The sequence below is a fragment of the Hyperolius riggenbachi genome, chromosome 8 (genome assembly GCF_040937935.1).
Source record: "Hyperolius riggenbachi isolate aHypRig1 chromosome 8, aHypRig1.pri, whole genome shotgun sequence".
NCBI lineage: Eukaryota > Metazoa > Chordata > Amphibia > Anura > Hyperoliidae > Hyperolius > Hyperolius riggenbachi.
In genome coordinates, this window is record NC_090653.1 from 250,061,325 (window position 1) to 250,088,296 (window position 26,972).

Consider the following 26,972-nt stretch of genomic DNA (forward strand, 5'->3'; position numbering starts at 1 on the left):
GATCTCTCTCTAATTTGATTACACAGAGATCTGTCTCTTGGTCGAATCTGCGCATCATTGCTAGCTTTTGGGGAGTAATTTTAAAACTTAGTTGTGATTTCATTTTCGGTTTTAAACTTTCATTATACTCAAAATGTGTACTACACCCTTGCTTGACACATTTTGGCAAGTTACAGGAAAAAAGGTTATGAAAATTAATTGAACCACTTTTTGCACAGAAATCCTGGGGAAATTAAACGCCAGGGAGGCTACTTGTGTGTCATTAGTTGATGAGGTGGTTACAAACTGTGCTGGTAAAGGTGAACTGTTTACTCCTTTCCATGAAGAGCTTAGTCTGTGTTGTAGCAGACAAGTTTCCAGGGATGGACTTTTGAGGGCCATCTTCGGTGCACTTTCAGCATCTTTTAGGTAACACGGCTTCGGTTTCCAGTTTAAAATGCGACTCTGGTGGGACTCGAACCCACAACCTTTGAATGCCTACATTTCACTAGAAGTCCAATGCGCTATTCATTGCACCACAGAGCCGAGCTTGCACTGACAGTTTTTGCCAGGCACCTTCAAATGAAAAATATCTGCTTTTACCCATTTGTTCGTGGCATTTCAGGATGTATGCAGGCTACCTTTTTGTTATATAAGAAGAAAGAGTACTGCATCTGGCTATCTCCCAAATGTTACTCTGGATTATTTCAGCAGTCTCATCTCACTCTCATCAAACACCTGTTTCATTACATAACAAGCTATCATCACAACCCGTCTTCTAGATTTCTAAGAAAAATCAAAAACTTTCTGAATCTACTACCTGTAACCTGCTAAACTTTCAATACTCAGCAGCAGAGATGGTTGTACTTACCAACATCTGACCTCTCAAATCCACTTCTTTTGTTTCATTTAATGAAATTGGTGCCACTCATTAAAAAAAAACATCATGAATGCTTCAGGAACTGAGACGCTCCACATTTCAAAATGTGAATTTGTTTGCACGTCCAAGGTGATATCCTTTGTGCTGCACAACAATGCTCATGCAGCTTGCTTTGCATACTACATCTGGAGAAGATATACATTTTAGGAATGAAGCCCTTGATGGGATATTCTTCAATGATGTCCCTATGAAATCTCAAGGGCGGCTTGTTGTTTAAATTTAGGAACAAAGCTAGATTTATCATTAGCGAAAACCAAGTTTGTTGATTATGGATGGCAACACTTGGCACGCTATCATTCTCTTAGTTGATTAATTGTGGGTCATTAGTTGATGAGGTGGTTACAAACTGTGCTGGTGAAGGTGAACTGTTTACTCCTTTCCATGAAGAGCTTAGTCTGTGTTGCAGCAGACAAGTTTCCAGGGATGGACTTTTGAGGGCCATCTTCGGTGCACTTTCAGCATCTTTTAGATAACACGGCTTCGGTTTCCAGTTTAAAATGCGACTCTGGTGGGACTTGAACCCACAACCTTTGAATGCCTACATTTCACTAGAAGTCCAATGCGCTATCCATTGCGCCACAGAGCCGAGCTTGCACTAGTTGTTTTTGCCAGGCACCTTCAAATGAAAAATATCTGCTTTAACCCATTTGTTCGTGGCATTTCAGGATGTATGCAGGCTACCTTTTTGTTATATAAGAAGAAAGAGTACAGCATCTGGCTATCTCCCAAATGTTACTCTGGATTATTTCAGCAGTCCCATCTCACTCTCATCAAACACCTGTTTCATTATATAACAAGCTATCATCACAACCCGTCTTCTAGATTTCTAAGAAAAATCAAAAACTTTCTGAGTCTACTACCTGTAACCTGCTAAACTTTCAATACTCAGCAGCAGAGATGGTTGTACTTACCAACATCTGACCTCTCAAATCCACTTCTTTTGTTTCATTTAATGAAATTGGTGCCACTCATTAAAAAATACCCATCATGAATGCTTCAGGAACTGAGACGCTCCACATTTCACAATGTGAATTTGTTTGCACGTCCAAGGTGATATTCTTTGTGCTGCACAACAATGCTCGTGCAGCTTGCTTTGCATACTACATCTGGAGAAGATATACATTTTAGGAATGAAGCCCTTGATGGGATATTCTTCAATGATGTCCCTATGGAATCTCAAGGGCGGCTTGTTGTTTAAATTTAGGAACAAAGCTAGATTTATCATTAGCGAAAACCAAGTTTGTTGGTTATGGAAGGCAAGACTTGGCACGCTTTCATTCTCTTAGTTGATTAATTGTGTGTCATTAGTTGATGAGGTGGTTACAAACTGTGCTGGTGAAGGTGAACTGTTTACTCCTTTCCATGAAGAGCTTAGTCTGTGTTGCAGCAGACAAGTTTCCAGGGATGGACTTTTGAGGGCCATCTTCGGTGCACTTTCAGCATCTTTTAGGTAACACGGCTTCGGTTTCCAGTTTAAAATGCAACTCTGGTGGGACTTGAACCCACAACCTTTGAATGCCTACATTTCACTAGAAGTCCAATGCGCTATCCATTGCGCCACAGAGCCGAGCTTGCACTAGTTGTTTTTGCCAGGCAACTTCAAATGAAAAATATCTGCTTTAACCCATTTGTTCGTGGCATTTCAGGATGTATGCAGGCTACCTTTTTGTTATATAAGAAGAAAGAGTACAGCATCTGGCTATCTCCCAAATGTTACTCTGGATTATTTCAGCAGTCCCTTCTCACTCTCATCAAACACCTGTTTCATTACATAACAAGCTATCATCACAACCCGTCTTCTAGATTTCTAAGAAAAATCAAAAACTTTCTGAGTCTACTACCTGTAACCTGCTAAACTTTCAATACTCAGAAGCAGAGATGGTTGTACTTACCAACATCTGACCTCTCAAATCCACTTCTTTTGTTTCATTTAATGAAATTGGTGCCACTCATTAAAAAATACCCATCATGAATGCTTCAGGAACTGAGACGCTCCACATTTCACAATGTGAATTTGTTTGCACGTCCAAGGTGATATTCTTTGTGCTGCACAACAATGCTCGTGCAGCTTGCTTTGCATACTACATCTGGAGAAGATATACATTTTAGGAATGAAGCCCTTGATGGGATATTCTTCAATGATGTCCCTATGGAATCTCAAGGGCGGCTTGTTGTTTAAATTTAGGAACAAAGCTAGATTTATCATTAGCGAAAACCAAGTTTGTTGGTTATGAAAGGCAAGACTTGGCACGCTTTCATTCTCTTAGTTGATTAATTGTGGGTCATTAGTTGATGAGGTGGTTACAAACTGTGCTGGTGAAGGTGAACTGTTTACTCCTTTCCATGAAGAGCTTAGTCTGTGTTGCAGCAGACAAGTTTCCAGGGATGGACTTTTGAGGGCCATCTTCGGTGCACTTTCAGCATCTTTTAGGTAACACGGCTTCGGTTTGCAGTTTAAAATGCGACTCTGGTGGGACTTGAACCCACAACCTTTGAATGCCTACATTTCACTAGAAGTCCAATGCGCTATCCATTGCGCCACAGAGCCGAGCTTGCACTAGTTGTTTTTGCCAGGCACCTTCAAATGAAAAATATCTGCTTTAACCCATTTGTTCGTGGCATTTCAGGATGTATGCAGGCTACCTTTTTGTTATATAAGAAGAAAGAGTACAGCATCTGGCTATCTCCCAAATGTTACTCTGGATTATTTCAGCAGTCCCATCTCACTCTCATCAAACACCTGTTTCATTACATAACAAGCTATCATCACAACCCGTCTTCTAGATTTCTAAGAAAAATCAAAAACTTTCTGAGTCTACTACCTGTAACCTGCTAAACTTTCAATACTCAGCAGCAGAGATGGTTGTACTTACCAACATCTGACCTCTCAAATCCACTTCTTTTGTTTCATTTAATGAAATTGGTGCCACTCATTAAAAAATACCCATCATGAATGCTTCAGGAACTGAGACGCTCCACATTTCAAAATGTGAATTTGTTTGCACGTCCAAGGTGATATTCTTTGTGCTGCACAACAATGCTCGTGGAGCTTGCTTTGCATACTACATCTGGAAAAGATATACATTTTAGGAATGAAGCCCTTGATGGGATATTCTTCAATGATGTCCCTATGGAATCTCAAGGGCGGCTTGTTGTTTAAATTTAGGAACAAAGCTAGATTTATCATTAGCGAAAACCAAGTTTGTTGGTTATGGATGGCAACACTTGGCACGCTCTCATTCTCTTAGTTGATTAATTGTGGGTCATTAGTTGATGAGGTGGTTACAAACTGTGCTGGTGAAGGTGAACTGTTTACTCCTTTCCATGAAGAGCTTAGTCTGTGTTGCAGCAGACAAGTTTCCAGGGATGGACTTTTGAGGGCCATCTTCGGTGCACTTTCAGCATCTTTTAGGTAACACGGCTTCGGTTTCCAGTTTAAAATGCAACTCTGGTGGGACTCGAACCCACAACCTTTGAATGCCTACATTTCACTAGAAGTCCAATGCGCTATCCATTGCGCCACAGAGCCGAGCTTGCACTGCCTGTTTTTGCCAGGCACCTTCAAATGAAAAATATCTGCTTTTACCCATTTGTTCGTGGCATTTCAGGATGTATGCAGGCTACCTTTTTGTTATATAAGAAGAAAGAGTACAGCATCTGGCTATCTCCCAAATGTTACTCTGGATTATTTCAGCAGTCCCATCTCACTCTCATCAAACACCTGTTTCATTACATAACAAGCTATCATCACAACCCGTCTTCTAGATTTCTAAGAAAAATCAAAAACTTTCTGAGTCTACTACCTGTAACCTGCTAAACTTTCAATACTCAGCAGCAGAGATGGTTGTACTTACCAACATCTGACCTCTCAAATCCACTTCTTTTGTTTCATTTAATGAAATTGGTGCCACTCATTAAAAAATACCCATCATGAATGCTTCAGGAACTGAGACGCTCCACATTTCAAAATGTGAATTTGTTTGCACGTCCAAGGTGATATTCTTTGTGCTGCACAACAATGCTCGTGCAGCTTGCTTTGCATACTACATCTGGAGAAGGTATACATTTTAGGAATGAAGCCCTTGATGGGATATTCTTCAATGATGTCCCTATGGAATCTCAAGGGCGGCTTGTTGTTAAAATTTAGGAACACAGCTAGATTTATCATTAGCAAAAACTAAGTTTGTTGGTTATGGAAGGCAAGACTTGGCACGCTTTCATTCTCTTAGTTGATTAATTGTGTGTCATTAGTTGATGAGGTGGTTACAAACTGTGCTGGTGAAGGTGAACTGTTTACTCCTTTCCATGAAGAGCTTAGTCTGTGTTGCAGCAGACAAGTTTCCAGGGATGGACTTTTGAGGGCCATCTTTGGTGCACTTTCAGCATCTTTTAGGTAACACGGCTTCGGTTTCCAGTTTAAAATGTGACTCTGGTGGAACTCGAACCCACAACCTTTGAATACCTACATTTCACTAGAAGTCCAATGCGCTATCCATTGCGCCACAGAGCCGAGCTTGCACTGACTGTTTTTGCCAGGCACCTTCAAATGAAAAATATCTGCTTTTACCCATTTGTTCGTGTCATTTCAGGATGTATGCAGGCTACCTTTTTGTTATATAAGAAGAAAGAGTACAGCATCTGGCTATCTCCCAAATGTTACTCTGGATTATTTCAGCAGTCCCATCTCACTCTCATCAAACACCTGTTTCATTACATAACAAGCTATCATCACAACCCGTCTTCTAGATTTCTAAGAAAAATCAAAAACTTTCTGAGTCTACTACCTGTAACCTGCTAAACTTTCAATACTCAGCAGCAGAGATGGTTGTACTTACCAACATCTGACCTCTCAAATCCACTTCTTTTGTTTCATTTAATGAAATTGGTGCCACTCATTAAAAAAAAAAACCATCATGAATGCTTCAGGAACTGAGACGCTCCACATTTCAAAATGTGAATTTGTTTGCACGTCCAAGGTGATATCCTTTGTGCTGCACAACAATGCTCATGCAGCTTGCTTTGCATACTACATCTGGAGAAGATATACATTTTAGGAATGAAGCCCTTGATGGGATATTCTTCAATGATGTCCCTATGGAATCTCAAGGGCGGCTTGTTGTTTAAATTTAGGAACAAAGCTAGATTTATCATTAGCGAAAATTAAGTTTGTTGGTTATGGAAGGCAAGACTTGGCACGCTTTCATTCTCTTAGTTGATTAATTGTGTGTCATTAGTTGATGAGGTGGTTACAAACTGTGCTGGTGAAGGTGAACTGTTTACTCCTTTCCATAAAAAGCTTAGTCTGTGTTGCAGCAGACAAGTTTCCAGGGATGGACTTTTGAGGGCCATCTTCGGTGCACTTTCAGCATCTTTTAGGTAACACGGCTTCGGTTTCCAGTTTAAAATGTGACTCTGGTGGGACTCGAACCCACAACCTTTGAATGCCTACATTTCACTAGAAGTCCAATGCGCTATCCATTGCGCCACAGAGCCAAGCTTGCACTGACTGTTTTTGCCAGGCACCTTCAAATGAAAAATATCTGCTTTTACCCATTTGTTCGTGGCATTTCAGGATGTATGCAGACTACCTTTTTGTTATATAAGAAGAAAGAGTACAGCATCTGGCTATCTCCCAAATGTTACTCTGGATTATTTCAGCAGTCCCATCTCACTCTCATCAAACACCTGTTTCATTACATAACAAGCTATCATCACAACCCGTCTTCTAGATTTCTAAGAAAAATCAAAAACTTTCTGAGTCTACTACCTGTAACCTGCTAAACTTTCAATACTCAGCAGCAGAGATGGTTGTACTTACCAACATCTGACCTCTCAAATCCACTTCTTTTGTTTCATTTAATGAAATTGGTGCCACTCATTAAAAAAAACCCATCATGAATGCTTCAGGAACTGAGACGCTCCACATTTCAAAATGTGAATTTGTTTGCACGTCCAAGGTGATATCCTTTGTGCTGCATAACAATGCTCATGCAGCTTGCTTTGCATACTACATCTGGAGAAGATATACATTTTAGGAAGGAAGCCCTTGATGGGATATTCTTCAATGATGTCCCTATGGAATCTCAAGGGCGGCTTGTTGTTAAAATTTAGGAACACAGCTAGATTTATCATTAGCAAAAACCAAGTTTGTTGGTTATGGAAGGCAAGACTTGGCACGCTTTCATTCTCTTAGTTGATTAATTGTGTGTCATTAGTTGATGAGGTGGTTACAAACTGTGCTGGTGAAGGTGAACTGTTTACTCCTTTCCATGAAGAGCTTAGTCTGTGTTGCAGCAGACAAGTTTCCAGGGATGGACTTTTGAGGGCCATCTTTGGTGCACTTTCAGCATCTTTTAGGTAACACGGCTTCGGTTTCCAGTTTAAAATGTGACTCTGGTGGGACTCGAACCCACAACCTTTGAATGCCTACATTTCACTAGAAGTCCAATGCGCTATCCATTGCGCCACAGAGCCGAGCTTGCACTGACTGTTTTTGCCAGGCACCTTCAAATGAAAAATATCTGCTTTTACCCATTTGTTCGTGGCATTTCAGGATGTATGCAGGCTACCTTTTTGTTATATAAGAAGAAAGAGTACAGCATCTGGCTATCTCCCAAATGTTACTCTGGATTATTTCAGCAGTCCCATCTCACTCTCATCAAACACCTGTTTCATTACATAACAAGCTATCATCACAACCCGTCTTCTAGATTTCTAAGAAAAATCAAAAACTTTCTGAGTCTACTACCTGTAACCTGCTAAACATTCAATACTCAGCAGCAGAGATGGTTGTACTTACCAACATCTGACCTCTCAAATCCACTTATTTTGTTTCATTTAATGAAATTGGTGCCACTCATTAAAAAAAAACCATCATGAATGCTTCAGGAACTGAGACGCTCCACATTTCAAAATGTGAATTTGTTTGCACGTCCAAGGTGATATCCTTTGTGCTGCATAACAATGCTCATGCAGCTTGCTTTGCATACTACATCTGGAGAATTTATACATTTTAGGAATGAAGCCCTTGATGGGATATTCTTCAATGATGTCCCTATGGAATCTCAAGGGCGGCTTGTTGTTAAAATTTAGGAACACAGCTAGATTTATCATTAGCAAAAACTAAGTTTGTTGGTTATGGAAGGCAAGACTTGGCACGCTTTCATTCTCTTAGTTGATTAATTGTGTGTCATTAGTTGATGAGGTGGTTACAAACTGTGCTGGTGAAGGTGAACTGTTTACTCCTTTCCATGAAGAGCTTAGTCTGTGTTGCAGCAGACAAGTTTCCAGGGATGGACTTTTGAGGGCCATCTTCGGTGCACTTTCAGCATCTTTTAGGTAACACGGCTTCGGTTTCCAGTTTAAAATGCGACTCTGGTGGGACTCGAACCCACAACCTTTGAATGCCTACATTTCACTAAAAGTCCAATGTGCTATCCATTGCGCCACAGAGCCGAGCTTGCACTGACTGTTTTTGCCAGGCACCTTCAAATGAAAAATATCTGCTTTTACCCATTTGTTCGTGGCATTTCAGGATGTATGCAGGCTACCTTTTTGTTATATAAGAAGAAAGAGTACAGCATCTGGCTATCTCCCAAATGTTACTCTGGATTATTTCAGCAGTCCCATCTCACTCTCATCAAACACCTGTTTCATTACATAACAAGCTATCATCACAACCCATCTTCTAGATTTCTAAGAAAAATCAAAAACTTTCTGAGTCTACTACCTGTAACCTGCTAAACTTTCAATACTCAGCAGCAGAGATGGTTGTACTTACCAACATCTGACCTCTCAAATCCACTTCTTTTGTTTCATTTAATGAAATTGGTGCCACTCATTAAAAAAAAAACATCATGAATGCTTCAGGAACTGAGACGCTCCACATTTCAAAATGTGAATTTGTTTGCACGTCCAAGGTGATATCCTTTGTGCTGCACAACAATGCTCATGCAGCTTGCTTTGCATACTACATCTGCTAAACTTTCAATACTCAGCAGCAGAGATGGTTGTACTTACCAACATCTGACCTCTCAAATCCACTTCTTTTGTTTCATTTAATGAAATTGGTGCCACTCATTAAAAAAAACCCATCATGAATGCTTCAGGAACTGAGACGCTCCACATTTCAAAATATGAATTTGTTTGCACGTCCAAGGTGATATCCTTTGTGCTGCATAACAATGCTCATGCAGCTTGCTTTGCATACTACATCTGGAGAAGATATACATTTTAGGAATGAAGCCCTTGATGGGATATTCTTCAATGATGTCCCTATGGAATCTCAAGGGCGGCTTGTTGTTAAAATTTAGGAACACAGCTAGATTTATCATTAGCAAAAACCAAGTTTGTTGGTTATGGAAGGCAAGACTTGGCACGCTTTCATTCTCTTAGTTGATTAATTGTGTGTCATTAGTTGATGAGGTGGTTACAAACTGTGCTGGTGAAGGTGAACTGTTTACTCCTTTCCATAAAAAGCTTAGTCTGTGTTGCAGCAGACAAGTTTCCAGGGATGGACTTTTGAGGGCCATCTTCGGTGCACTTTTAGCATCTTTTAGGTAACACGGCTTCGGTTTCCAGTTTAAAATGTGACTCTGGTGGGACTCGAACCCACAACCTTTGAATGCCTACATTTCACTAGAAGTCCAATGCACTATCCATTGCGCCACAGAGCCAAGCTTGCACTGACTGTTTTTGCCAGGCACCTTCAAATGAAAAATATCTGCTTTTACCCATTTGTTCGTGGCATTTCAGGATGTATTCAGGCTACCTTTTTGTTATATAAGAAGAAAGAGTACAGCATCTGGCTATCTCCCAAATGTTACTCTGGATTATTTCAGCAGTCCCATCTCACTCTCATCAAACACCTGTTTCATTACATAACAAGCTATCATCACAACCCGTCTTCTAGATTTCTAAGAAAAATCAAAAACTTTCTGAGTCTACTACCTGTAACCTGCTAAACTTTCAATACTCAGCAGCAGAGATGGTTGTACTTACCAACATCTGACCTCTCAAATCCACTTCTTTTGTTTCATTTAATGAAATTGGTGCCACTCATTAAAAAAAACCCATCATGAATGCTTCAGGAACTGAGACGCTCCACATTTCAAAATGTGAATTGCACGTCCAAGGTGATATCCTTTGTGCTGCACAACAATGCTCATGCAGCTTGCTTTGCATACTACATCTGGAGAAGATATACATTTTAGGAATGAAGCCCTTGATGGTATATTCTTAAATGATGTCCCTATGGAATCTCAAGGGCGGCTTGTTGTTTAAATTTAGGAACAAAGCTAGATTTATCATTAGCGAAAACCAAGTTTGTTGGTTATGGAAGGCAAGACTTGGCACGCTTTCATTCTCTTAGTTGATTAATTGTGTGTCATTAGTTGATGAGGTGGTTACAAACTGTGCTGGTGAAGGTGAACTGTTTACTCCTTTCCATGAAGAGCTTAGTCTGTGTTGCAGCAGACAAGTTTCCAGGGATGGACTTTTGAGGGCCATCTTCGGTGCACTTTCAGCATCTTTTAGGTAACACGGCTTCGGTTTCAAGTTTAAAATGCGACTCTGGTGGGACTCGAACCCACAACCTTTGAATGCCTACATTTCACTAGAAGTCCAATGCGCTATCCATTGCGCCACAGAGCCGAGCTTGCACTGACTGTTTTTGCCAGGCACCTTCAAATGAAAAATATCTGCTTTTACCCATTTGTTCGTGGCATTTCAGGATGTATGCAGGCTACCTTTTTGTTATATAAGAAGAAAGAGTACAGCATCTGGCTATCTCCCAAATGTTACTCTGGATTATTTCAGCAGTCCCATCTCACTCTCATCAAACACCTGTTTCATTACATAACAAGCTATCATCACAACCCGTCTTCTAGATTTCTAAGAAAAATCAAAAACTTTCTGAGTCTACTACCTGTAACCTGCTAAACTTTCAATACTCAGCAGCAGAGATGGTTGTACTTACCAACATCTGACCTCTCAAATCCACTTCTTTTGTTTCATTTAATGAAATTGGTGCCACTCATTAAAAAAAACCCACCATGAATGCTTCAGGAACTGAGACGCTCCACATTTCAAAATGTGAATTTGTTTGCACGTCCAAGGTGATATCCTTTATTCTGCACAACAATGCTCGTGCAGCTTGCTTTGCATACTACATCTGGAGAAGATATACATTTTAGGAATGAAGCCCTTGATGGGATATTCTTAAATGATGTCCCTATGGAATCTCAAGGGCGGCTTGTTGTTTAAATTTAGGAACAAAGCTAGATTTATCATTAGTGAAAACCAAGTTTGTTGGTTATGGAAGGCAAGACTTGGCACGCTTTCATTCTCTTAGTTGATTAATTGGATGAGGTGGTTACAAACTCTGCTGGTGAAGGTGAACTGTTTACTCCTTTCCATGAAAAGCTTAGTCTGTGCTGCAGCAGACAAGTTTCCAGGGATGGACTTTTGAGGGCCATCTTCGGTGCACTTTCAGCATCTTTTAGGTAACATGGCTTCGGTTTCCAGTTTAAAATGTGACTCTGGTGGGACTCGAACCCACAACCTTTGAATGCTTACATTTCGCTAGAAGTCCAATGCGCTATCCATTGCGCCACAGAGCCAAGCTTGCACTGACTGTTTTTGCCAGGCACCTTCAAATGAAAAATATCTGCTTTTACCCATTTGTTCGTGGCATTTCAGGACGTATGCAGGCTACCTTTTTGTTATATAAGAAGAAAGAGTACAGCATCTGGCTATCTCCCAAATGTTACTCTGGATTATTTCAGCAGTCCCATCTCACTCTCATCAAACACCTGTTTCATTACATAACAAGCTATCATCACAACCCATCTTCTAGATTTCTAAGAAAAATCAAAAACTTTCTGAGTCTACTACCTGTAACCTGCTAAACTTTCAATACTCAGCAGCAGAGATGGTTGTACTTACCAACATCTGACCTCTCAAATCCACTTCTTTTGTTTCATTTAATGAAATTGGTGCCACTCATTAAAAAAAAACCATCATGAATGCTTCAGGAACTGAGACGCTCCACATTTCAAAATGTGAATTTGTTTGCACGTCCAAGGTGATATCCTTTGTGCTGCACAACAATGCTCATGCAGCTTGCTTTGCATACTACATCTGGAGAAGATATACATTTTAGGAATGAAGCCCTTGATGGGATATTCTTCAATGATGTCCCTATGGAATCTCAAGGGCGGCTTGTTGTTTAAATTTAGGAACAAAGCTAGATTTATCATTAGCAAAAATTAAGTTTGTTGGTTATGGAAGGCAAGACTTGGCACGCTTTCATTCTCTTAGTTGATTAATTGTGTGTCATTAGTTGATGAGGTGGTTACAAACTGTGCTGGTGAAGGTGAACTGTTTACTCCTTTCCATAAAAAGCTTAGTCTGTGTTGCAGCAGACAAGTTTCCAGGGATGGACTTTTGAGGGCCATCTTCGGTGCACTTTCAGCATCTTTTAGGTAACACGGCTTCGGTTTCCAGTTTAAAATGTGACTCTGGTGGGACTCGAACCCACAACCTTTGAATGCCTACATTTCACTAGAAGTCCAATGCGCTATCCATTGCGCCACAGAGCCAAGCTTGCACTGACTGTTTTTGCCAGGCACCTTCAAATGAAAAATATCTGCTTTTACCCATTTGTTCGTGGCATTTCAGGATGTATGCAGGCTACCTTTTTGTTATATAAGAAGAAAGAGTACAGCATCTGGCTATCTCCCAAATGTTACTCTGGATTATTTCAGCAGTCCCATCTCACTCTCATCAAACACCTGTTTTATTACATAACAAGCTATCATCACAACCCGTCATCTAGATTTCTAAGAAAAATCAAAAACTTTCTGAGTCTACTACCTGTAACCTGCTAAACTTTCAATACTCAGCAGCAGAGATGGTTGTACTTACCAACATTTGACCTCTCAAATCCACTTCTTTTGTTTCACTTAATGAAATTGGTGCCACTCATAAAAAAAAACCCACCATGAATGCTTTAGGAACTGAGACGCTCCACATTTCAAAATGTGAATTTGTTTGCACGTCCAAGGTGATATCCTTTGTGCTGCACAACAATGCTCGTGCAGCTTGCTTTGCATACTACATCTGGAGAAGATATACATTTTAGGAATGAAGCCCTTGATGGGATATTCTTAAATGATGTCCCTATGGAATCTCAAGGGCGGCTTGTTGTTTAAATTTAGGAACAAAGCTAGATTTATCATTAGTGAAAACCAAGTTTGTTGGTTATGGAAGGCAAGACTTGGCACGCTTTCATTCTCTTAGTTGATTAATTGTGTGTCATTAGTTGATGAGGTGGTTACAAACTGTGCTGGTGAAGGTGAACTGTTTACTCCTTTCCATGAAGAGCTTAGTCTGTGTTGCAGCAGACAAGTTTCCAGGGATGGACTTTTGAGGGCCATCTTTGGTGCACTTTCAGCATCTTTTAGGTAACACGGCTTCGGTTTCCAGTTTAAAATGTGACTCTGGTGGGACTCGAACCCACAACCTTTGAATGCCTACATTTCACTAGAAGTCCAATGCGCTATCCATTGCGCCACAGAGCCGAGCTTGCACTGACTGTTTTTGCCAGGCACCTTCAAATGAAAAATATCTGCTTTTACCCATTTGTTCGTGGCATTTCAGGATGTATGCAGGCTACCTTTTTGTTATATAAGAAGAAAGAGTACAGCATCTGGCTATCTCCCAAATGTTACTCTGGATTATTTCAGCAGTCCCATCTCACTCTCATCAAACACCTGTTTCATTACATAACAAGCTATCATCACAACCCGTCTTCTAGATTTCTAAGAAAAATCAAAAACTTTCTGAGTCTACTACCTGTAACCTGCTAAACTTTCAATACTCAGCAGCAGAGATGGTTGTACTTACCAACATCTGACCTCTCAAATCCACTTATTTTGTTTCATTTAATGAAATTGGTGCCACTCATTAAAAAAAACCCATCATGAATGCTTCAGGAACTGAGACGCTCCACATTTCAAAATGTGAATTTGTTTGCACGTCCAAGGTGATATCCTTTGTGCTGCATAACAACGCTCATGCAGCTTGCTTTGCATACTACATCTGGAGAAGATATACATTTTAGGAATGAAGCCCTTGATGGGATATTCTTCAATGATGTCCCTATGGAATCTCAAGGGCGGCTTGTTGTTAAAATTTAGGAACACAGCTAGATTTATCATTAGCAAAAACCAAGTTTGTTGGTTATGGAAGGCAAGACTTGGCACGCTTTCATTCTCTTAGTTGATTAATTGTGTGTCATTAGTTGATGAGGTGGTTACAAACTGTGCTGGTGAAGGTGAACTGTTTACTCCTTTCCATGAAGAGCTTAGTCTGTGTTGCAGCAGACAAGTTTCCAGGGATGGACTTTTGAGGGCCATCTTCGGTGCACTTTCAGCATCTTTTAGGTAACACGGCTTCGGTTTCCAGTTTAAAATGCCACTCTGGTGGGACTCGAACCCACAACCTTTGAATGCCTACATTTCACTAGAAGTCCAATGCGCTATCCATTGCGCCACAGAGCCGAGCTTGCACTGACTGTTTTTGCCAGGCACCTTCAAATGAAAAATATCTGCTTTTACCCATTTGTTCGTGGCATTTCAGGATGTATGCAGGCTACCTTTTTGTTATATAAGAAGAAAGAGTACAGCATCTGGCTCTCTCCCAAATGTTACTCTGGATTATTTCAGCAGTCCCATCTCACTCTCATCAAACACCTGTTTCATTACATAACAAGCTATCATCACAACCCATCTTCTAGATTTCTAAGAAAAATCAAAAACTTTCTGAGTCTACTACCTGTAACCTGCTAAACTTTCAATACTCAGCAGCAGAGATGGTTGTACTTACCAACATCTGACCTCTCAAATCCACTTCTTTTGTTTCATTTAATGAAATTGGTGCCACTCATTAAAAAAACCCCATCATGAATGCTTCAGGAACTGAGACGCTCCACATTTCAAAATGTGAATTGCACGTCCAAGGTGATATCCTTTGTGCTGCACAACAATGCTCATGCAGCTTGCTTTGCATACTACATCTGGAGAAGATATACATTTTAGGAATGAAGCCCTTGATGGTATATTCTTAAATGATGTCCCTATGGAATCTCAAGGGCGGCTTGTTGTTTAAATTTAGGAACAAAGCTAGATTTATCATTAGCGAAAACCAAGTTTGTTGGTTATGGAAGGCAAGACTTGGCACGCTTTCATTCTCTTAGTTGATTAATTGTGTGTCATTAGTTGATGAGGTGGTTACAAACTGTGCTGGTGAAGGTGAACTGTTTACTCCTTTCCATGAAGAGCTTAGTCTGTGTTGCAGCAGACAAGTTTCCAGGGATGGACTTTTGAGGGCCATCTTCGGTGCACTTTCAGCATCTTTTAGGTAACACGGCTTCGGTTTCAAGTTTAAAATGTGACTCTGGTGGGACTCGAACCCACAACCTTTGAATGCCTACATTTCACTAGAAGTCCAATGCGCTATCCATTGCGCCACAGAGCCGAGCTTGCTCTGACTGTTTTTGCCAGGCACCTTCAAATGAAAAATATCTGCTTTTACCCATTTGTTCGTGGCATTTCAGGATGTATGCAGGCTACCTTTTTGTTATATAAGAAGAAAGAGTACAGCATCTGGCTATCTCCCAAATGTTACTCTGGATTATTTCAGCAGTCCCATCTCACTCTCATCAAACACCTGTTTCATTACATAACAAGCTATCATCACAACCCATCTTCTAGATTTCTAAGAAAAATCAAAAACTTTCTGAGTCTACTACCTGTAACCTGCTAAACTTTCAATACTCAGCAGCAGAGATGGTTGTACTTACCAACATCTGACCTCTCAAATCCACTTCTTTTGTTTCATTTAATGAAATTGGTGCCACTCATTAAAAAAAAACCATCATGAATGCTTCAGGAACTGAGACGCTCCACATTTCAAAATATAAATTTGTTTGCACGTCCAAGGTGATATCCTTTGTGCTGCACAACAATGCTCATGCAGCTTGCTTTGCATACTACATCTGCTAAACTTTCAATACTCAGCAGCAGAGATGGTTGTACTTACCAACATCTGACCTCTCAAATCCACTTCTTTTGTTTCATTTAATGAAATTGGTGCCACTCATTAAAAAAAACCCATCATGAATGCTTCAGGAACTGAGACGCTCCACATTTCAAAATGTGAATTTGTTTGCACGTCCAAGGTGATATCCTTTGTGCTGCATAACAATGCTCATGCAGCTTGCTTTGCATACTACATCTGGAGAAGATATACATTTTAGGAATGAAGCCCTTGATGGGATATTCTTCAATGATGTCCCTATGGAATCTCAAGGGCGGCTTGTTGTTAAAATTTAGGAACACAGCTAGATTTATCATTAGCAAAAACCAAGTTTGTTGGTTATGGAAGGCAAGACTTGGCACGCTTTCATTCTCTTAGTTGATTAATTGTGTGTCATTAGTTGATGAGGTGGTTACAAACTGTGCTGGTGAAGGTGAACTGTTTACTCCTTTCCATAAAAAGCTTAGTCTGTGTTGCAGCAGACAAGTTTCCAGGGATGGACTTTTGAGGGCCATCTTCGGTGCACTTTCAGCATCTTTTAGGTAACACGGCTTCGGTTTCCAGTTTAAAATGTGACTCTGGTGGGACTCGAACCCACAACCTTTGAATGCCTACATTTCACTAGAAGTCCAATGCACTATCCATTGCGCCACAGAGCCAAGCTTGCACTGACTGTTTTTGCCAGGCACCTTCAAATGAAAAATATCTGCTTTTACCCATTTGTTCGTGGCATTTCAGGATGTATGCAGGCTACCTTTTTGTTATATAAGAAGAAAGAGTACAGCATCTGGCTATCTCCCAAATGTTACTCTGGATTATTTCAGCAGTCCCATCTCACTCTCATCAAACACCTGTTTCATTACATAACAAGCTATCATCACAACCCGTCATCTAGATTTCTAAGAAAAATAAAAACTTTCTGAGTCTACTACCTGTAACCTGCTAAACTTTCAATACTCAGCAGCAGAGATGGTTGTACTTACCAACATCTGACCTCTCAAATCCACTTCTTTTGTTTCATTTAATGAAATTGGTGCCACTCATTAAAAAAAACCCATCATGAATGCTTCAGGAACTGAGACGCTCCACATTTCAAAATGTGAATTGCACGTCCAAGGTGATATCCTTTGTGCTGCACAACAATGCTCATGCAGCTTGCTTTGCATACTACATCTGGAGAAGATATACATTTTAGGAATGAAGCCCTTGATGGTATATTCTTAAATGATGTCCCTATGGAATCTCAAGGGCGGCTTGTTGTTTAAAATTAGGAACAAAGCTAGATTTATCATTAGCGAAAACCAAGTTTGTTGGTTATGGAAGGCAAGACTTGGCACGCTTTCATTCTCTTAGTTGATTAATTGTGTGTCATTAGTTGATGAGGTGGTTACAAACTGTGCTGGTGAAGGTGAACTGTTTACTCCTTTCCATGAAGAGCTTAGTCTGTGTTGCAGCAGACAAGTTTCCAGGGATGGACTTTTGAGGGCCATCTTCGGTGCACTTTCAGCATCTTTTAGGTAACACGGCTTCGGTTTCAAGTTTAAAATGCGACTCTGGTGGGACTCGAACCCACAACCTTTGAATGCCTACATTTTACTAGAAGTCCAATGCGCTATCCATTGCGCCACAGAGCCAAGCTTGCACTGACTGTTTTTGCCAGGCACCTTCAAATGAAAAATATCTGCTTTTACCCATTTGTTCGTGGCATTTCAGGATGTATTCAGGCAACCTTTTTGTTATATAAGAAGAAAGAGTACAGCATCTCGCTATCTCCCAAATGTTACTCTGGATTATTTCAGCAGTCCCATCTCACTCTCATCAAACACCTGTTTCATTACATAACAAGCTATCATCACAACCCGTCTTCTAGATTTCTAAGAAAAATCAAAAACTTTCTGAGTCTACTACCTGTAACCTGCTAAACTTTCAATACTCAGCAGCAGAGATGGTTGTACTTACCAACATCTGACCTCTCAAATCCACTTCTTTTGTTTCATTTAATGAAATTGGTGCCACTCATTAAAAAAAACCCATCATGAATGCTTCAGGAACTGAGACGCTCCACATTTCAAAATGTGAATTGCACGTCCAAGGTGATATTCTTTGTGCTGCACAACAATGCTCATGCAGCTTGCTTTGCATACTACATCTGGAGAAGATATACATTTTAGGAATGAAGCCCTTGATGGGATATTCTTAAATGATGTCCCTATGGAATCTCAAGGGCGGCTTGTTGTTTAAATTTAGGAACAAAGCTAGATTTATCATTAGTGAAAACCAAGTTTGTTGGTTATGGAAGGCAAGACTTGGCACGCTTTCATTCTCTTAGTTGATTAATTGTGTGTCATTAGTTGATGAGGTGGTTACAAACTGTGCTGGTGAAGGTGAACTGTTTACTCCTTTCCATGAAGAGCTTAGTCTGTGTTGCAGCAGACAAGTTTCCAGGGATGGACTTTTGAGGGCCATCTTTGGTGCACTTTCAGCATCTTTTAGGTAACACGGCTTCGGTTTCCAGTTTAAAATGTGACTCTGGTGGGACTCGAACCCACAACCTTTGAATGCCTACATTTCACTAGAAGTCCAATGCGCTATCCATTGCGCCACAGAGCGAGCTTGCACTGACTGTTTTTGCCAGGCACCTTCAAATGAAAAATATCTGCTTTTACCCATTTGTTCGTGGCATTTCAGGATGTATGCAGGCTACCTTTTTGTTATATAAGAAGAAAGAGTACAGCATCTGGCTATCTCCCAAATGTTACTCTGGATTATTTCAGCAGTCCCATCTCACTCTCATCAAACACCTGTTTCATTACATAACAAGCTATCATCACAACCCGTCTTCTAGATTTCTAAGAAAAATCAAAAACTTTCTGAGTCTACTACCTGTAACCTGCTAAACTTTCAATACTCAGCAGCAGAGATGGTTGTACTTACCAACATCTGACCTCTCAAATCCACTTATTTTGTTTCATTTAATGAAATTGGTGCCACTCATTAAAAAAACCCATCATGAATGCTTCAGGAACTGAGACGCTCCACATTTCAAAATGTGAATTTGTTTGCACGTCCAAGGTGATATCCTTTGTGCTGCATAACAATGCTCATGCAGCTTGCTTTGCATACTACATCTGGAGAAGATATACATTTTAGGAATGAAGCCCTTGATGGGATATTCTTCAATGATGTCCCTATGGAATCTCAAGGGCGGCTTGTTGTTAAAATTTAGGAACACAGCTAGATTTATCATTAGCAAAAACCAAGTTTGTTGGTTATGGAAGGCAAGACTTGGCACGCTTTCATTCTCTTAGTTGATTATTGTGTGTCATTAGTTGATGAGGTGGTTACAAACTGTGCTGGTGAAGGTGAACTGTTTACTCCTTTCCATGAAGAGCTTAGTCTGTGTTGCAGCAGACAAGTTTCCAGGGATGGACTTTTGAGGGCCATCTTCGGTGCACTTTCAGCATCTTTTAGGTAACACGGCTTCGGTTTCCAGTTTAAAATGCACTCTGGTGGGACTCGAACCCACAACCTTTGAATGCCTACATTTCACTAGAAGTCCAATGCGCTATCCATTGCGCCACAGAGCCGAGCTTGCACTGACTGTTTTTGCCAGGCACCTTCAAATGAAAAATATCTGCTTTTACCCATTTGTTCGTGGCATTTCAGGATGTATGCAGGCTACCTTTTTGTTATATAAGAAGAAGAGAGTACAGCATCTGGCTCTCTCCCAAATGTTACTCTGGATTATTTCAGCAGTCCCATCTCACTCTCATCAAACACCTGTTTCATTACATAACAAGCTATCATCACAACCCATCTTCTAGATTTCTAAGAAAAATCAAAAACTTTCTGAGTCTACTACCTGTAACCTGCTAAACTTTCAATACTCAGCAGCAGAGATGGTTGTACTTACCAACATCTGACCTCTCAAATCCACTTCTTTTGTTCATTTAATGAAATTGGTGCCACTCATTAAAAAAACCCCATCATGAATGCTTCAGGAACTGAGACGCTCCACATTTCAAAATGTGAATTGCACGTCCAAGGTGATATCCTTTGTGCTGCACAACAATGCTCATGCAGCTTGCTTTGCATACTACATCTGGAGAAGATATACATTTTAGGAATGAAGCCCTTGATGGTATATTCTTAAATGATGTCCCTATGGAATCTCAAGGGCGGCTTGTTGTTTAAATTTAGGAACAAAGCTAGATTTATCATTAGCGAAAACCAAGTTTGTTGGTTATGGAAGGCAAGACTTGGCACGCTTTCATTCTCTTAGTTGATTAATTGTGTGTCATTAGTTGATGAGGTGGTTACAAACTGTGCTGGTGAAGGTGAACTGTTTACTCCTTTCCATGAAGAGCTTAGTCTGTGTTGCAGCAGACAAGTTTCCAGGGATGGACTTTTGAGGGCCATCTTCGGTGCACTTTCAGCATCTTTTAGGTAACACGGCTTCGGTTGCAAGTTTAAAATGCGACTCTGGTGGGACTCGAACCCACAACCTTTGAATGCCTACATTTCACTAGAAGTCCAATGCGCTATCCATTGCGCCACAGAGCCGAGCTTGCACTGACTGTTTTTGCCAGGCACCTTCAAATGAAAAATATCTGCTTTTACCCATTTGTTCGTGGCATTTCAGGATGTATGCAGGCTACCTTTTTGTTATATAAGAAGAAAAAGTACAGCATCTGGCTATCTCCCAAATGTTACTCTGGATTATTTCAGCAGTCCCATCTCACTCTCATCAAACACCTGTTTCATTACATAACAAGCTATCATCACAACCCGTCTTCTAGATTTCTAAGAAAAATCAAAAACTTTCTGAGTCTACTACCTGTAACCTGCTAAACTTTCAATACTCAGCAGCAGAGATGGTTGTACTTACCAACATCTGACCTCTCAAATCCACTTCTTTTGTTTCATTTAATGAAATTGGTGCCACTCATTAAAAAAAACCCACCATGAATGCTTCAGGAACTGAGACGCTCCACATTTCAAAATGTGAATTTGTTTGCACGTCCAAGGTGATATCCTTTATTCTGCACAACAATGCTCGTGCAGCTTGCTTTGCATACTACATCTGGAGAAGATATACATTTTAGGAATGAAGCCCTTGATGGGATATTCTTAAATGATGTCCCTATGGAATCTCAAGGGCGGCTTGTTGTTTAAATTTAGGAACAAAGCTAGATTTATCATTAGTGAAAACCAAGTTTGTTGGTTATGGAAGGCAAGACTTGGCACGCTTTCATTCTCTTAGTTGATTAATTGTGTGTCATTAGTTGATGAGGTGGTTACAAACTGTGCTGGTGAAGGTGAACTGTTTACTCCTTTCCATGAAAAGCTTAGTCTGTGCTGCAGCAGACAAGTTTCCAGGGATGGACTTTTGAGGGCCATCTTCGGTGCACTTTCAGCATCTTTTAGGTAACATGGCTTCGGTTTCCACTTTAAAATGTGACTCTGGTGGGACTCGAACCCACAACCTTTGAATGCTTACATTTCGCTAGAAGTCCAATGCGCTATCCATTGCGCCACAGAGCCAAGCTTGCACTGACTGTTTTTGCCAGGCACCTTCAAATGAAAAATATCTGCTTTTACCCATTTGTTCGTGGCATTTCAGGACGTATGCAGGCTACCTTTTTGTTATATAAGAAGAAAGAGTACAGCATCTGGCTATCTCCCAAATGTTACTCTGGATTATTTCAGCAGTCCCATCTCACTCTCATCAAACACCTGTTTCATTACATAACAAGCTATCATCACAACCCATCTTCTAGATTTCTAAGAAAAATCAAAAACTTTCTGAGTCTGCTACCTGTAACCTGCTAAACTTTCAATACTCAGCAGCAGAGATGGTTGTACTTACCAACATCTGACCTCTCAAATCCACTTCTTTTGTTTCATTTAATGAAATTGGTGCCACTCATTAAAAAAAAACCATCATGAATGCTTCAGGAACTGAGACGCTCCACATTTCAAATGTGAATTTGTTTGCACGTCCAAGGTGATATCCTTTGTGCTGCACAACAATGCTCATGCAGCTTGCTTTGCATACTACATCTGGAGAAGATATACATTTTAGGAATGAAGCCCTTGATGGTATATTCTTCAATGATGTCCCTATGGAATCTCAAGGGCGGCTTGTTGTTTAAATTTAGGAACAAAGCTAGATTTATCATTAGCAAAAATTAAGTTTGTTGGTTATGGAAGGCAAGACTTGGCACGCTTTCATTCTCTTAGTTGATTAATTGTGTGTCATTAGTTGATGAGGTGGTTACAAACTGTGCTGGTGAAGGTGAACTGTTTACTCCTTTCCATAAAAAGCTTAGTCTGTGTTGCAGCAGACAAGTTTCCAGGATGGACTTTTGAGGGCCATCTTCGGTGCACTTTCAGCATCTTTTAGGTAACACGGCTTCGGTTTCCAGTTTAAAATGTGACTCTGGTGGGACTCGAACCCACAACCTTTGAATGCCTACATTTCACTAGAAGTCCAATGCGCTATCCATTGCGCCACAGAGCCAAGCTTGCACTGACTGTTTTTGCCAGGCACCTTCAAATGAAAAATATCTGCTTTTACCCATTTGTTCGTGGCATTTCAGGATGTATGCAGGCTACCTTTTTGTTATATAAGAAGAAAGAGTACAGCATCTGGCTATCTCCCAAATGTTACTCTGGATTATTTCAGCAGTCCCATCTCACTCTCATCAAACACCTGTTTCATTACATAACAAGCTATCATCACAACCCGTCATCTAGATTTCTAAGAAAAATCAAAAACTTTCTGAGTCTACTACCTGTACCTGCTAAACTTTCAATACTCAGCAGCAGAGATGGTTGTACTTACCAACATCTGACCTCTCAAATCCACTTCTTTTGTTTCATTTAATGAAATTGGTGCCACTCATTAAAAAACCCCATCATGAATGCTTCAGGAACTGAGACGCTCCACATTTCAAAATGTGAATTGCACGTCCAAGGTGATATCCTTTGTGCTGAACAACAATGCTCATGCAGCTTGCTTTGCATACTACATCTGGAGAAGATATACATTTTAGGAATGAAGCCCTTGATGGTATATTCTTAAATGATGTCCCTATGGAATCTCAAGGGCGGCTTGTTGTTTAAATTTAGGAACAAAGCTAGATTTATCATTAGCGAAAACCAAGTTTGTTGGTTATGGAAGGCAAGACTTGGCACGCTTTCATTCTCTTAGTTGATTAATTGTGTGTCATTAGTTGATGAGGTGGTTACAAACTGTGCTGGTGAAGGTGAACTGTTTACTCCTTTCCATGAAGAGCTTAGTCTGTGTTGCAGCAGACAAGTTTCCAGGGATGGACTTTTGAGGGCCATCTTCGGTGCACTTTCAGCATCTTTTAGGTAACACGGCTTCGGTTTCAAGTTTAAAATGTGACTCTGGTGGGACTCGAACCCACAACCTTTGAATGCCTACATTTCACTAGAAGTCCAATGCGCTATCCATTGCGCCACAGAGCCGAGCTTGCTCTGACTGTTTTTGCCAGGCACCTTCAAATGAAAAATATCTGCTTTTACCCATTTGTTCGTGGCATTTCAGGATGTATGCAGGCTACCTTTTTGTTATATAAGAAGAAAGAGTACAGCATCTGGCTATCTCCCAAATGTTACTCTGGATTATTTCATCAGCAGTCCCATCTCACTCTCATCAAACACCTGTTTCATTACATAACAAGCTATCATCACAACCCATCTTCTAGATTTCTAAGAAAAATCAAAAACTTTCTGAGTCTACTACCTGTAACCTGCTAAACTTTCAATACTCAGCAGCAGAGATGGTTGTACTTACCAACATCTGACCTCTCAAATCCACTTCTTTTGTTTCATTTAATGAAATTGGTGCCACTCATTAAAAAAAAACCATCATGAATGCTTCAGGAACTGAGACGCTCCACATTTCAAAATATAAATTTGTTTGCACGTCCAAGGTGATATCCTTTGTGCTGCACAACAATGCTCATGCAGCTTGCTTTGCATACTACATCTGCTAAACTTTCAATACTCAGCAGCAGAGATGGTTGTACTTACCAACATCTGACCTCTCAAATCCACTTCTTTTGTTTCATTTAATGAAATTGGTGCCACTCATTAAAAAAAACCCATCATGAATGCTTCAGGAACTGAGACGCTCCACATTTCAAAATGTGAATTTGTTTGCACGTCCAAGGTGATATCCTTTGTGCTGCATAACAATGCTCATGCAGCTTGCTTTGCATACTACATCTGGAGAAGATATACATTTTAGGAATGAAGCCCTTGATGGGATATTCTTCAATGATGTCCCTATGGAATCTCAAGGGCGGCTTGTTGTTAAAATTTAGGAACACAGCTAGATTTATCATTAGCAAAAACCAAGTTTGTTGGTTATGGAAGGCAAGACTTGGCACGCTTTCATTCTCTTAGTTGATTAATTGTGTGTCATTAGTTGATGAGGTGGTTACAAACTGTGCTGGTGAAGGTGAACTGTTTACTCCTTTCCATAAAAAGCTTAGTCTGTGTTGCAGCAGACAAGTTTCCAGGGATGGACTTTTGAGGGCCATCTTCGGTGCACTTTCAGCATCTTTTAGGTAACACGGCTTCGGTTTCCAGTTTAAAATGTGACTCTGGTGGGACTCGAACCCACAACCTTTGAATGCCTACATTTCACTAGAAGTCCAATGCACTATCCATTGCGCCACAGAGCCAAGCTTGCACTGACTGTTTTTGCCAGGCACCTTCAAATGAAAAATATCTGCTTTTACCCATTTGTTCGTGGCATTTCAGGATGTATGCAGGCTACCTTTTTGTTATATAAGAAGAAAGAGTACAGCATCTGGCTATCTCCCAAATGTTACTCTGGATTATTTCAGCAGTCCCATCTCACTCTCATCAAACACCTGTTTCATTACATAACAAGCTATCATCACAACCCGTCATCTAGATTTCTAAGAAAAATAAAAAACTTTCTGAGTCTACTACCTGTAACCTGCTAAACTTTCAATACTCAGCAGCAGAGATGGTTGTACTTACCAACATCTGACCTCTCAAATCCACTTCTTTTGTTTCATTTAATGAAATTGGTGCCACTCATTAAAAAAAACCCATCATGAATGCTTCAGGAACTGAGACGCTCCACATTTCAAAATGTGAATTGCACGTCCAAGGTGATATCCTTTGTGCTGCACAACAATGCTCATGCAGCTTGCTTTGCATACTACATCTGGAGAAGATATACATTTTAGGAATGAAGCCCTTGATGGTATATTCTTAAATGATGTCCCTATGGAATCTCAAGGGCGGCTTGTTGTTTAAAATTAGGAACAAAGCTAGATTTATCATTAGCGAAAACCAAGTTTGTTGGTTATGGAAGGCAAGACTTGGCACGCTTTCATTCTCTTAGTTGATTAATTGTGTGTCATTAGTTGATGAGGTGGTTACAAACTGTGCTGGTGAAGGTGAACTGTTTACTCCTTTCCATGAAGAGCTTAGTCTGTGTTGCAGCAGACAAGTTTCCAGGGATGGACTTTTGAGGGCCATCTTCGGTGCACTTTCAGCATCTTTTAGGTAACACGGCTTCGGTTTCAAGTTTAAAATGCGACTCTGGTGGGACTCGAACCCACAACCTTTGAATGCCTACATTTTACTAGAAGTCCAATGCGCTATCCATTGCGCCACAGAGCCAAGCTTGCACTGACTGTTTTTGCCAGGCACCTTCAAATGAAAAATATCTGCTTTTACCCATTTGTTCGTGGCATTTCAGGATGTATTCAGGCTACCTTTTTGTTATATAAGAAGAAAGAGTACAGCATCTCGCTATCTCCCAAATGTTACTCTGGATTATTTCAGCAGTCCCATCTCACTCTCATCAAACACCTGTTTCATTACATAACAAGCTATCATCACAACCCGTCTTCTAGATTTCTAAGAAAAATCAAAAACTTTCTGAGTCTACTACCTGTAACCTGCTAAACTTTCAATACTCAGCAGCAGAGATGGTTGTACTTACCAACATCTGACCTCTCAAATCCACTTCTTTTGTTTCATTTAATGAAATTGGTGCCACTCATTAAAAAAAACCCATCATGAATGCTTCAGGAACTGAGACGCTCCACATTTCAAAATGTGAATTGCACGTCCAAGGTGATATTCTTTGTGCTGCACAACAATGCTCATGCAGCTTGCTTTGCATACTACATCTGGAGAAGATATACATTTTAGGAATGAAGCCCTTGATGGGATATTCTTAAATGATGTCCCTATGGAATCTCAAGGGCGGCTTGTTGTTTAAATTTAGGAACAAAGCTAGATTTATCATTAGTGAAAACCAAGTTTGTTGGTTATGGAAGGCAAGACTTGGCACGCTTTCATTCTCTTAGTTGATTAATTGTGTGTCATTAGTTGATGAGGTGGTTACAAACTGTGCTGGTGAAGGTGAACTGTTTACTCCTTTCCATGAAGAGCTTAGTCTGTGTTGCAGCAGACAAGTTTCCAGGGATGGACTTTTGAGGGCCATCTTTGGTGCACTTTCAGCATCTTTTAGGTAACACGGCTTCGGTTTCCAGTTTAAAATGTGACTCTGGTGGGACTCGAACCCACAACCTTTGAATGCCTACATTTCACTAGAAGTCCAATGCGCTATCCATTGCGCCACAGAGCCGAGCTTGCACTGACTGTTTTTGCCAGGCACCTTCAAATGAAAAATATCTGCTTTTACCCATTTGTTCGTGGCATTTCAGGATGTATGCAGGCTACCTTTTTGTTATATAAGAAGAAAGAGTACAGCATCTGGCTATCTCCCAAATGTTACTCTGGATTATTTCAGCAGTCCCATCTCACTCTCATCAAACACCTGTTTCATTACATAACAAGCTATCATCACAACCCGTCTTCTAGATTTCTAAGAAAAATCAAAAACTTTCTGAGTCTACTACCTGTAACC

General features: G+C 40.4%; 27 non-coding genes across 27 annotated transcripts; all 27 read right to left on the minus strand.

Moving 5' to 3' along the window:
- Positions 1-439: 439 nt before the first annotated feature.
- On the minus strand, positions 440-525 carry TRNAR-UCU (transfer RNA arginine (anticodon UCU)). The gene is given in 2 exon segments: positions 440-475; positions 489-525. It is a non-coding gene; the product is annotated as a tRNA-Arg (tRNA).
- Positions 526-1,419: 894 nt separating this feature from the next.
- TRNAR-UCU (transfer RNA arginine (anticodon UCU)) lies at positions 1,420-1,505 on the minus strand. The gene is given in 2 exon segments: positions 1,420-1,455; positions 1,469-1,505. It is a non-coding gene; the product is annotated as a tRNA-Arg (tRNA).
- Positions 1,506-2,400: 895 nt separating this feature from the next.
- TRNAR-UCU (transfer RNA arginine (anticodon UCU)) lies at positions 2,401-2,486 on the minus strand. Its single transcript is given in 2 exon segments — positions 2,401-2,436; positions 2,450-2,486. It is a non-coding gene; the product is annotated as a tRNA-Arg (tRNA).
- An 895-nt stretch (positions 2,487-3,381) lies between these two features.
- Positions 3,382-3,467, minus strand: TRNAR-UCU (transfer RNA arginine (anticodon UCU)). The gene is given in 2 exon segments: positions 3,382-3,417; positions 3,431-3,467. It is a non-coding gene; the product is annotated as a tRNA-Arg (tRNA).
- An 895-nt stretch (positions 3,468-4,362) lies between these two features.
- On the minus strand, positions 4,363-4,448 carry TRNAR-UCU (transfer RNA arginine (anticodon UCU)). Its single transcript is given in 2 exon segments — positions 4,363-4,398; positions 4,412-4,448. It is a non-coding gene; the product is annotated as a tRNA-Arg (tRNA).
- An 895-nt stretch (positions 4,449-5,343) lies between these two features.
- On the minus strand, positions 5,344-5,429 carry TRNAR-UCU (transfer RNA arginine (anticodon UCU)). Its single transcript is given in 2 exon segments — positions 5,344-5,379; positions 5,393-5,429. It is a non-coding gene; the product is annotated as a tRNA-Arg (tRNA).
- An 897-nt stretch (positions 5,430-6,326) lies between these two features.
- On the minus strand, positions 6,327-6,412 carry TRNAR-UCU (transfer RNA arginine (anticodon UCU)). Its single transcript is given in 2 exon segments — positions 6,327-6,362; positions 6,376-6,412. It is a non-coding gene; the product is annotated as a tRNA-Arg (tRNA).
- An 895-nt stretch (positions 6,413-7,307) lies between these two features.
- TRNAR-UCU (transfer RNA arginine (anticodon UCU)) lies at positions 7,308-7,393 on the minus strand. The gene is given in 2 exon segments: positions 7,308-7,343; positions 7,357-7,393. It is a non-coding gene; the product is annotated as a tRNA-Arg (tRNA).
- Positions 7,394-8,288: 895 nt separating this feature from the next.
- On the minus strand, positions 8,289-8,374 carry TRNAK-UUU (transfer RNA lysine (anticodon UUU)). The gene is given in 2 exon segments: positions 8,289-8,324; positions 8,338-8,374. It is a non-coding gene; the product is annotated as a tRNA-Lys (tRNA).
- A 1,134-nt stretch (positions 8,375-9,508) lies between these two features.
- TRNAR-UCU (transfer RNA arginine (anticodon UCU)) lies at positions 9,509-9,594 on the minus strand. Its single transcript is given in 2 exon segments — positions 9,509-9,544; positions 9,558-9,594. It is a non-coding gene; the product is annotated as a tRNA-Arg (tRNA).
- An 890-nt stretch (positions 9,595-10,484) lies between these two features.
- Positions 10,485-10,570, minus strand: TRNAR-UCU (transfer RNA arginine (anticodon UCU)). Its single transcript is given in 2 exon segments — positions 10,485-10,520; positions 10,534-10,570. It is a non-coding gene; the product is annotated as a tRNA-Arg (tRNA).
- An 882-nt stretch (positions 10,571-11,452) lies between these two features.
- TRNAR-UCU (transfer RNA arginine (anticodon UCU)) lies at positions 11,453-11,538 on the minus strand. Its single transcript is given in 2 exon segments — positions 11,453-11,488; positions 11,502-11,538. It is a non-coding gene; the product is annotated as a tRNA-Arg (tRNA).
- An 895-nt stretch (positions 11,539-12,433) lies between these two features.
- Positions 12,434-12,519, minus strand: TRNAR-UCU (transfer RNA arginine (anticodon UCU)). Its single transcript is given in 2 exon segments — positions 12,434-12,469; positions 12,483-12,519. It is a non-coding gene; the product is annotated as a tRNA-Arg (tRNA).
- Positions 12,520-13,414: 895 nt separating this feature from the next.
- TRNAR-UCU (transfer RNA arginine (anticodon UCU)) lies at positions 13,415-13,500 on the minus strand. Its single transcript is given in 2 exon segments — positions 13,415-13,450; positions 13,464-13,500. It is a non-coding gene; the product is annotated as a tRNA-Arg (tRNA).
- An 893-nt stretch (positions 13,501-14,393) lies between these two features.
- On the minus strand, positions 14,394-14,481 carry TRNAR-UCU (transfer RNA arginine (anticodon UCU)). Its single transcript is given in 2 exon segments — positions 14,394-14,431; positions 14,445-14,481. It is a non-coding gene; the product is annotated as a tRNA-Arg (tRNA).
- Positions 14,482-15,371: 890 nt separating this feature from the next.
- Positions 15,372-15,457, minus strand: TRNAR-UCU (transfer RNA arginine (anticodon UCU)). The gene is given in 2 exon segments: positions 15,372-15,407; positions 15,421-15,457. It is a non-coding gene; the product is annotated as a tRNA-Arg (tRNA).
- Positions 15,458-16,591: 1,134 nt separating this feature from the next.
- TRNAR-UCU (transfer RNA arginine (anticodon UCU)) lies at positions 16,592-16,677 on the minus strand. Its single transcript is given in 2 exon segments — positions 16,592-16,627; positions 16,641-16,677. It is a non-coding gene; the product is annotated as a tRNA-Arg (tRNA).
- Positions 16,678-17,566: 889 nt separating this feature from the next.
- On the minus strand, positions 17,567-17,652 carry TRNAR-UCU (transfer RNA arginine (anticodon UCU)). Its single transcript is given in 2 exon segments — positions 17,567-17,602; positions 17,616-17,652. It is a non-coding gene; the product is annotated as a tRNA-Arg (tRNA).
- An 890-nt stretch (positions 17,653-18,542) lies between these two features.
- Positions 18,543-18,628, minus strand: TRNAR-UCU (transfer RNA arginine (anticodon UCU)). The gene is given in 2 exon segments: positions 18,543-18,578; positions 18,592-18,628. It is a non-coding gene; the product is annotated as a tRNA-Arg (tRNA).
- Positions 18,629-19,518: 890 nt separating this feature from the next.
- Positions 19,519-19,605, minus strand: TRNAR-UCU (transfer RNA arginine (anticodon UCU)). The gene is given in 2 exon segments: positions 19,519-19,555; positions 19,569-19,605. It is a non-coding gene; the product is annotated as a tRNA-Arg (tRNA).
- Positions 19,606-20,495: 890 nt separating this feature from the next.
- Positions 20,496-20,581, minus strand: TRNAR-UCU (transfer RNA arginine (anticodon UCU)). Its single transcript is given in 2 exon segments — positions 20,496-20,531; positions 20,545-20,581. It is a non-coding gene; the product is annotated as a tRNA-Arg (tRNA).
- An 895-nt stretch (positions 20,582-21,476) lies between these two features.
- TRNAR-UCU (transfer RNA arginine (anticodon UCU)) lies at positions 21,477-21,562 on the minus strand. Its single transcript is given in 2 exon segments — positions 21,477-21,512; positions 21,526-21,562. It is a non-coding gene; the product is annotated as a tRNA-Arg (tRNA).
- Positions 21,563-22,455: 893 nt separating this feature from the next.
- TRNAR-UCU (transfer RNA arginine (anticodon UCU)) lies at positions 22,456-22,541 on the minus strand. The gene is given in 2 exon segments: positions 22,456-22,491; positions 22,505-22,541. It is a non-coding gene; the product is annotated as a tRNA-Arg (tRNA).
- An 888-nt stretch (positions 22,542-23,429) lies between these two features.
- On the minus strand, positions 23,430-23,515 carry TRNAR-UCU (transfer RNA arginine (anticodon UCU)). The gene is given in 2 exon segments: positions 23,430-23,465; positions 23,479-23,515. It is a non-coding gene; the product is annotated as a tRNA-Arg (tRNA).
- Positions 23,516-24,652: 1,137 nt separating this feature from the next.
- On the minus strand, positions 24,653-24,738 carry TRNAR-UCU (transfer RNA arginine (anticodon UCU)). Its single transcript is given in 2 exon segments — positions 24,653-24,688; positions 24,702-24,738. It is a non-coding gene; the product is annotated as a tRNA-Arg (tRNA).
- An 890-nt stretch (positions 24,739-25,628) lies between these two features.
- Positions 25,629-25,714, minus strand: TRNAR-UCU (transfer RNA arginine (anticodon UCU)). The gene is given in 2 exon segments: positions 25,629-25,664; positions 25,678-25,714. It is a non-coding gene; the product is annotated as a tRNA-Arg (tRNA).
- Positions 25,715-26,604: 890 nt separating this feature from the next.
- Positions 26,605-26,690, minus strand: TRNAR-UCU (transfer RNA arginine (anticodon UCU)). The gene is given in 2 exon segments: positions 26,605-26,640; positions 26,654-26,690. It is a non-coding gene; the product is annotated as a tRNA-Arg (tRNA).
- Positions 26,691-26,972: the final 282 nt, after the last annotated feature.